The sequence below is a fragment of the Echinops telfairi genome, unplaced genomic scaffold, assembly GCF_000313985.2.
Source record: "Echinops telfairi isolate 266 unplaced genomic scaffold, ASM31398v2 ScPeMD7_2186;HRSCAF=2738, whole genome shotgun sequence".
Classification (NCBI taxonomy): Eukaryota; Metazoa; Chordata; class Mammalia; order Afrosoricida; family Tenrecidae; genus Echinops; species Echinops telfairi.
In genome coordinates, this window is record NW_022106084.1 from 8,411,814 (window position 1) to 8,421,915 (window position 10,102).

A 10,102-nucleotide genomic window follows, 5' to 3' on the forward strand; every position below is an offset into this window, starting at 1 on the left:
GTAAATGTTGAAGGGAGAAAACCCGAAAGCCAACTCACTGCCATCAAGTCCGCAGTGCCTCACAGCGACCCTGTAGGACGGGGTAGACCTGCCCCTGGGAGTGTCTGAGACTGTGACTGTTTATGGAGTAGAAAGCCCCATATTTCTCCCATGGAGTACCTGGTGGTTTCAAACTGCTGCCCTTCAGGGTCACAGCCCAATGTGTAACCCCTATGCCAGCAGGCCTCCAGGTTGAAGGTAGATTCGGTTTCAATAAGAAGAGAAGAAAAGGAAGACAGGGTACATTTTCTCCTCAGGGAATACATATTGCAAGGAAGAGCACAGGAAGCCATCGCTTGGCACAGGTTGAAAGGAAAGACCTTGGGACAAACACAAGGTGACTGTCTGGACTGGGATATTGTGTGCTGAGGAAGAACGAGAGCGAGGACAAGAAGTGGGTAAGAGATGAGGCCACAGTAGCCAAGGAAGCCAGCCAAGAGCGGAGCCTGAAGACCTCGTCTGAATATAGCTTCCTGGCATCATCCCGTGTCTGCACAGCACTTCACATGGTGCAAGCTTCTCTCACACCATGGACAGCAAGCTTTATACATGATTGGCTGTGGAGTCAAAGATTTCTGGAAGGTAATCCAAAAATTAAGGACTTGGGGAGTGGACTCGGGAAAGATGCCAACAGATTGTGATGAGATAGTTGGAATGGCGAGAGGTGTTTTTTGTTGTTGTTGTTGTTTCGGTTTGGTTTTTTTGAGGTAAGAAAATATTTCAGAGTCTTGGAATGGATGGTTGATATCTACATGCTCAATGATTCAGAAGCCAGATGTATGTGGGGAGTGGTGGTTTGGAAGTGATGAGGGTGTGGTTACTGTCTATGGAAAGAGTACAGTGAGCCTAGAACAACGGGACAGAGGGTCCAACCACCGCACGACCCAGAGTCAGGGGCTGGGAGGAATAGGTTTGAGAGGGAGAAGAGAAGAAACAGTAGTGTCTCCCCAAAGCCCCAAACCAAAATGATTGCCACTGTGTCATTGCGGACTCATACTCTCCAAGACTGTAAATCTTTACAGGACCAGAGAGCTTCTTCATCGTGCTCCTGAGGAGCATCTGGTGGTGTCGAACTGCGGAGCTTGTGGTTACCAGCCCAATGTATAATGCACTACGCCACCAGGGCTCCATTATATCCAGCCACAGAATCACACCACTTGAAGAGAAAGAAGAGATTGGCTCCAAATCAAGGTCAAGTTCAGAAGAGATGTCAAGAGGCCTCAAGTAAAGGAGACCTGTCAGATTTGGCTGTAACATAATTAGTGATGTCAGGGAGTGTGTCTGTGGTGGAGCTATTAGGGTAGACAGAGTGTAGTGAAGAACATTAGGTTTAGTCTAAGACACATGGGAGTGCGATTGTTCCTTGCCAGCTCTAGTGAACCTTTGCTACCAATGCTTGATCCTTGACCCTCCCCCCCAAACCTCTCTCTGGATTCATCACCGTGGTTCTGTATCTACCCACAGGCCGTGGCTTTGAAGCATAATCCCAACAGTTTTCCGCTCTTCCATTCAATAGGTGTGGGAATCCACGTCCCTTGTCTTGCACGCGGACAGGCTTGTGGATGCTCGGACCACGGCACAAGAAAGAACCGACACGCCTAACAGTCCTTGCAACTCTGTCCTGTTCACTGTGTATTTGCTGTGGGAGCTGTTGGCCATCATGCAAGAAACCCAGCTTCGCTGAGGCCCTCCATGATGGCGCAGGAGCCTCCCACCGAGGTTCAAGGCATGAGAATGAAGCCATCTTGTATCCTCCAGGGAAACCCCATCTGCCAGCCACCGAGTCATCTCCATCCAAGTCATCTCCATCCGCCTGCTGAGTAACAGAACCCAGCGGCGGTGGCTGTTAGGGCCCATCGAGTTGGTTCTCATTCATAGCACCCCTATTGCAACAGAACAAAACGCCGCACGAACACTGGTACCATCTTCACAATCATTCTTGTGTCTGAGCCCATTGTTGCAGCCACGGTGTCCATCCATTTGGTTGAGGGCTTTCTATCTTTCCCAAGCATGATGTCCTTCTCCAGGGACTGGTCTCTCCTGACAACATGGCCGACGTATGTGAGGTAAAGGAGCGTCTGGCTCGACTTCTCCCGGACATGTTTGTTTGTACTTTTGGTAGTCCATGATTCTTGGTACGGTAGTCGGTACCAGCACCATAGTTCAAACGCCGAGAACCCAGCTGAGCCCTGTCCAAATACCTGGGCTGTAAAAGTGTGAGCTAATGAGAGCCAGAATTGAACAGGGAGGGAGAGAGGCCTTTAAAAAAAAAAAATGTTCTCCTGTGTTTCACACATTGTTCGGTTGTTTTACCTTTAACAAGGTGCAACCTTCCAATTCCTCTATGGCAGTGGCTCTCATCCTTCCTAATGTCATGACCCTTTAATAGTGTTCCTCATGTTGTGGTGACCCCCAACCATAACATTATTTTCATTGCTACTTCATAACTGCTACTGTTATGAATGGGTGACCCCTGTGAAAGGGTTGTTCAACCCGCAAAGGGGTCGCGACCCCCAGGTTGAGAACCACTGCTCTATGGCTCTCTATTCAGTGGGAAATATTTGAGTTTTCCTTCTCTGACAGGCTCCAGATCTTGCAAATTTTACTGTATAATGCCATCGTTGTCATTTTAAGGCAACAGCAGGCCATTGGAACATGACTTTTACCTTTAGGAGAAGCTGGGAGTGGCATGACCCCTCTCTTCGCTGCTCCCTCCACCTGCCATCTTGATTAAGAGTTGCACCCGTGGCTGGACAGTGTGGATTTTCACTATAAAAACCATTACCGTACGTTGTGGAAAGAAAACTGGGTGAACTCAGAGGGTTTGTTTGTTTGTTTCTATGCAGCAAGCGCTTACATAGCTTAGAGACAGAGTACGACCAACCAGATGGGAAGGTGAAATAAAAGGCAAGATTACCACCAAGCCATCTCCCTCAGTCTGTCTCCTAACGGAAACCAGTCATGGTCGTTAGGTGCCATTAAGTGGCTTCTGACTCCTGGCGACGCCATGCATGCCCAGGAGACTGAAACCCCGCCCGCTCCTGCGCCATCCTCACCACTGCTCCTCTGTGGTTGCAGCCGCTGTGTCAACCCATCTTGTCAAAGGTCTTCCTCTCAAATGTTAGGGACTTAGTGGTCATCCCTAACAGGCAAGAGGCGGAGAGTAGAGACACGTGGAAGGGTAAAGTGGCTGTATTAGTCTAGGTACTTTGGAGAAACAAATCCACAGCGACTCGTGTATAAGAGAGTTTTATGTAAAGAAAAGGTGCATCATGAAAATATCCCAACCCAATGCTGCCCAAGCCCACAAGTCCAACATTAACCCATTAACCCAACACCAGTCCACAAAGTCCTCCACCTCACAAAACAGAGGCAATGATGCCGACTGCAGGAGGAAAGCTGAATCAGTGAACGAACAAGCATCTCAGCACTAGCAGGGGTCTCCACACAGCTGCTCCAGCACCCAGGGCTGCATAGGGATAGGTCCATGTGGCTTCTCCTTGGGGATGTCTTGTAGGAAGTCAATCTTGCAAGCTGAAGCAGGGAACTGCTAAGGCAGCTGCACCCAGTGCAGACCATCACAAAACAAGAGACCCAAGAACTAGAAAGGCGAAGCTCACCACCCATTTATCCCTCCGCCTTTCAATTATCCCCACATGTGATTATCGGCCAGGCTGGCACAATTAACTAACTCAGGGGCTGACTGACTTGAGACTGGGGGAAGAAGGGCTGCATCGGCCTCTGGGATCTGAAGGTGATCTGAAGGTGGCATTTCGTACCTCCAGGAGATACTGTCAAGTGACTCCAAGGGTGACTGAGCGCCCGTGATGTGCTTGGTACAATGATGGGCGTGAAGGATCAGAGAGGAAGCAGAGGCCAACACGTTCAGAGCAGGAGACCCTGGGAGGTCATAGGAGCACAAGGTTCTGTAACTGGCTCTGGATTGCAAGAAGCAGGCTGCTCTCATGTCCGAGAGGCTCTAGGAAGTAGGAGAAAGTTTGTCTCAGGTTGGGAGAAAACAGTAGGGGAGAGGGTGGCATCTCCTGAGGGTCAAGTTTCTGCTTGGCTGGCACGTAGAAGCGAAGAGGCAAAGAGTAGGTCAGGGTGAGCAAGGGTGATTGGCCATCTGTGACGTAGCAAAGCAGTTGCAGCAAGTTTCCAGCGTACTTTATTCCTTATTTCTTCTTATGAAACCGAACATTAAAAACTGCATTGGCTCAAAATGTAGTCTGACAGTAGTCACCAAGCAAAGTGGCTTCGCAGCAAAGGAAAATGAGTAGCCATGTGTTGCTTTCAATAGCCTCTTACTTTCCCACGATTCTCTCCTTAGCCACCGGTCAGCTATAACCTAGTGAAGTCCCACAGACAAATGTGCCGATGACACAGAAAGACAATTATAAAAGAAGAAATATGGACATTATGGATGGAGGGGGAATGTAGAGAAAAAGAAATGTAAATATTTCACCTAATCAATTAATACCTTGCTCCCTCAAATTGTCATTTCAACACCTGCACGTATTATACAACTCAAATTTAATATGAATATCCATCTTGTAGCTATCCATGGATTAAAGCATAGCATGATATTTATAAATGATAAATAACATAAGTATGATTACAGTATCAATACTAAATACACTTTTACAATTCTTTTGGAAAACAATCTGGCAGGATGCAATGAACCAAGAACCTTCCCATTGTGTTTGATACAGTAATTCTACTTCTGCTTATTTCTTCTAAAACAATTATTCAAATGTGGAAAGGTTATATATAGAATGGTGCGTATTGCAGCTTAATATTTTACAGAAAAGTCACAGGGAGGAGACAAGCCAGTCAGGGTGCACAGTGTAGTAATGACGAAATACACAACTGTCCTCCAGTTCCTAAATGCTTCCTCCCCGCCACTATCATGATCCCAATTCTATCTTACAAATCCAGCTAGACCAGAGGATGTACACTGGTACAGATAGGACTGGAAACAAAGGGAATCCAGGACAGATAAACCCCTCAGGACCAGTGGGGAGAGTGGCGATCCGGGAGGGGAGAGGGAAGGTGGGGTAAACAGGGGGAACAAATGACAAGGATCTACATATAACCTCCTCCCTGGGGGATGGGCAAAAGAAAAGTGGGTGAGGGGAGACAGAGTGTAAGACATGACAAAATTATAATAATTTATAAATTATCAAGGGTTCGTGGTGGGGAGAGAGGGGGAAAATGAGGAGCTGATAGCAAGGGCTCAAGTAGAAGGCAAATGTTTTGAGAATGGTGAGGGCAACAAGTGTACAAATTGCTTGACACATGGATGGATTGTGGCAAGAGTTGTGTGAACCCCCAATAAAATGATTTTTTAAATTTTGCAACAGTAAACTTAGTAGGGGTGGCTCTACTTTTGGCTTGGCATCTAGGTTGGTTGGAGGAACAGTGATTAGTGGTCCAGAAGCATATTAGTGGTCCCTAGCAATCTGTCTTGATGGACTGATATGCAAGAGGAGAGGCTCCTACTGGAGAGATGGGGAAACAGCAGGGAGGGGCAGGATGCTGTGTGGAGTTGTTGGCCCCACCCTGAAGCAAGTAGAGAAGGACTATCTCACTCTGTATTAGCAAGTGACCGTCTCGTTTCCTTTCTGATTGAGTTGGTATAGCATCATGTTTAAAGAACAGGCGGGTTTTGAAGAGAAAAAGCCAAGTTCAAATGCTATCTGTGATACTAGCTGGGTGAGCTGGCCAATTGCTTCACATCTCTGAAACTCACACTTGTGACTTTTACAATGCCTATTCTTTGTCACTAGGTTATTCTTCCTAATAAGCTGTTCTGTGCTGAGAACACACACACACTATTTCACAGGTGCATGGACTTCGTGTTGTTGTTGGTTGCCATGGAGGCACCTGGCCGATGCATCTTATTGATGTTCCCTCAGTTTCACGGACCATCTAACCCTTGTAAACTCAATGTTGTTAATTTAGCAACATACAACTGTTAAATTGTATATTGCGATTGTACATTACAATGGTAAATTGTAACTGTAATTGTAAACTACAGAGACAATTGTAAGCAGTTCCCAAAATTTAACCCTCCTGCCAGCCCTATGAGAAATATGAAGGTAATTGAAGAGTTCAGGGGAAATTCCAGTACCAGTTCCCGTATACACTCCATTTGTCCCATGAACTTGTGCTCTTGTAGTCTCGTTTGCTAGGTGAGTAAATGGAGTCTTTGTGTGCATTGTCCTAGGTTGCCTGGTTAGTGCAACTCACACACTTCTGATGCCTGTGTGCTCAGCTATGTTACGTGTCCCATATGAGAGTGCTTCCAAACTTCGTGAAAAACAAATGTGTCTTCTAATTCCATTTTCCACTGACTTCTTGCAAGTCCCTTGACCTTTGCTATGATACTTTTCTATGCCTTGAAGATGTATATTGGCAAGGTAACCTCATATATTTCCTTCTATAAATCATATCAAAATACAAAAGAACGCATAAAGACTATATATGCTTCTCTTGGCATGTGTGCTTTACTCAGAAGCTCGCAAAGACAAGGATGAAACTTACACTATATTCATTTTTTCGAAAAATATACCACTTTGTTTGGCTTCATCTCTAGTAGAATCTGATGGCAGAGGTTACTGTTGGTGGCGATGATGAGAATACACACTCGCTGCTATGAAGTCGAATGCTGACTCACAGCGGCTCTATAGCGCTCTATAGGTAGACCTGCCCCGTAAGTTTCTGAGACTGTAACTCGAACAGGTGCAGAAAGCCTCATCTTTCTCCCCAGGAATGGCTGGTGGTTTCGAACTGCTGGTCATGGTGTTATGTACCATCACATAGATTGAGATTCATAGCATCCTCTGGTGACACCATAAAACTTCCTCATAGGGTTTCCAATTTTACAATTGTGAGTGTTTCATCCTGTTGTACCAAGAGTCGCTGTGTGTTGGCTCCAGCTTGATGGCACCTAACAACAACAACAACAACAACAACAACAACAATCTTACAGGAATAGACCACTAGGTCTTTTCTCGAGGGAGCAGTAGGATGGGTTTGAACCACTACCCTTTCAGTTAGCACCTCTGTTTCACCAGTGCTCCTCCAGAACTCCTTGACGGAAGAGATCAGGAAATTTAGAAAACTTTAGAAAAAGTGAGGCAGCAATGAAAGATCAGTAGCGGGACCAGGAAATGAAATGGAAGTGGTGATTTAGGGCGTGGGATGTTACTTTCCTAATTTAACCTAATTGTACCCAGTGGAGAGGGTGAGATGCTTTCTCTGTGCCGAATGAGATTTTTAAAAAAGGATGCGAATGAGTGGGCATGACAGGGACACAGATTTTAGATAATAGTCTAAATGACCCAGAGATGGACTGGGGTGAGTTCTCTATCATGGCAGGCCCTCAAATACTCCCTGCCATCTGAGACTCTAACTCTCTAGGGGAGTAGAGATCCTCCCTCTTTCTCCTGAAGAATGGCTGCCCCCAAACTCAAAACTCAAACTCACTGCTATCCAGTCAATTCCAACTCATGGCGACCCTGTAGGACAGGGTAGAACTGCTTCTGTGAGTTTCCAAGACTGTAACTCTTTATGGGAGAAGCAAGCCCCGTCTTCCTCCCAACGAACAGTTGGTGGTTTTGAACTGATGACCTTGAAGTTAGCTGCCCAATAAGTAACTACTATGTTACTAAGGCTCCTTGAATTATGGGCAGTTGCATGTAACATTCCGGGTCGATGATTTAGTGTGTGAAGGGCCTGGAGTTGGGCCTGTCATTTGCTATGTAGGCAATTTATTTAATTTCTTTAAGCTTCTGCCCATATCATTAGAGTAATTGTCACTCTGATAATATTGTGATGAGGCAATTAAATAACACTGTGAAGATTTTAGCTCGAGAACTATGGTGTGGCACATAGAAAGGGGATACATAATAAAGGAGTTCCACTTAACATTTTTTATTAAGATAATTTGCATATCCACTTTCTGGGGTGTTGTAGGAAACCAAGAACATCTAACTAAAAGCTTCAGTAGTAGATGTTAAAGGTCACTTCCCACCCTGAGCTTCGGGGTTCATGAGCCTGTGACCGGCCCTGAGGCCCAGTCATTCCTGAGAGGCAGGATGCCCGCTCTGAAGTGAGAGCTGGGAGCAGCAGAGGGGTGAAGGGAGGACATTCCTGATGAGAACCCGACTTGGGTCTCCAGTGCACGGAGGATGCTGAGCCTCTCTTTTGTTCAGGTCAGCTGTGCAGAATTAGAGGTCATAGCCTGGGTTCAGACTCCTCTCCTTCTAACGCACGTCTTCTTCCTAGGCTCCCTCCACCAAAGGAAGCCGCAGAACCGTGCGTCCTGCCTGGCAGAAAGGACTTGGTTAAAGGTCAAAGACCGCAGCCCTAATGTGGATATGGGACAGACACTGGGCAAGGGAGCAAAGGCCAGCTGAGGTGATACTGGAGCATTCTTTGCAAGAGCTGAAGTGGTCGCTTCAAACACCGCTTTCCTGTATCCAACACTATGGGGTGGGGGACAAAGGTCTTCTCAGCTGGTGGCCTGACTTGTGAGCAAATGCTCACCAGAGATATTGGTGTTGGGTGTCTGGGATAGACAACTCTTCAATAGCAAAAAAAATGTGCGCTTATTTCTTCCACAGTGTGAGAAAGCTAGGAGAAAGAAATCACTATTTTCCACAACATTCACTTTATTGTCAGAACCACTTTAGAGTGGGTCAGATGCTGAGGCCGTAAGTAAGGGGAACTGCTAACAGGGAATGTTGTGCCCCCCACATCGGACGTGCTCGGGGTCCAGTGCAACAACAGGCAAGCCTCTATCTGAGATCAATGCCCTCTTTAAGATATGCAATTATGTCTGTGTGCTTACAATGCCGTACGCGTCCTTTGCATATTTTCGTTGACTGGTAAAAGCGATTATTTGGAAGCAGCTGTGGCTGGTTTGAAAATGTCTAAATCTTATCAACGAGAGAAGAGAGCTTCTTTTTCATGATTCTCCCATGACCTGTACAACGACCTTTGGATCACTGTCCAGGAGCGTTTCTTTGCCCGGCTGAACTTCACAAAGCGCACAGTTGAAGTTGAGTTTGCCGTAGGACGCGCCCTTTGTCATTATAGTCCGCTCACATTGCTGGGTCTCTTTTGAAGTGTGAGTTTTCTTTGCTAAGACCCTTTCCTAAACTCTCTTGCCCAACATTGCTCAGGAGACTATGAGTAGGGTCCACGTTTGCGATATCGATCCATTGGACCGAGCTGTTACAAAATATTTCTTTGTTCCATGAATGTCTAATTCCATAGGCATTGAGCACTTACAACATATTTCCTGAGACGACAGCCACATGATAGAGGATTTCGATGTAATATGTTAAGTGTTGTCCCGACCCCAGGAATGTCAACGCAGACCCTGGAGGAGGGAGTGGGAATTGAGGGGAACAAGAGACACGAGAAACGGAGACAAGACAGTATTCTGATCAAGTCTCTCTTTATTGAGTGAAAGGTTGCAGCCTATATAGGCCAGGGGAAGGGAAACACCCATCGCACGTGTAATTAGGCCACTTTGGTAATAGACGAATCAAGGAGTCCGGGGAGTGCGCCCTCAGTAAGGGTTTACAGTCTTCAACCAGGTACGCGAAGTGACGTCATCTTATGCAAATCAGGTGCAGGCACTAGATGTGTAAATAGGGTGAAGACAATCTACTCAATCAAGCGGAAGCAGGATATAGGTGCTTTATATAAAAAATGTCACACCATGTATGGAACCCCCCCTTATCTGTTTCTAGGAAGACTTGAAGGTTAAACTCAGCCGGTCCCAAGGACAGGCTATTTAGAGGGGAGATGACATAATCACAAAACTATATCACGTAGGCGGGAATGGAAAAGTACTGCAAGCTCTGACAAAATATAGTGAAGATTGAGCCGAATGGCCCCGGACAAAGTGTTATGTTGGAGATGGAACCAGGAGATTCAAATGGATGTTAAGGGACATTGAGTCAGGTCTGACTTATAGCGACCTACGTACAAGAAGGAATCACTGCCAGATCCCATGCCATCCTTATTATCATTGCCATGTTTGAGC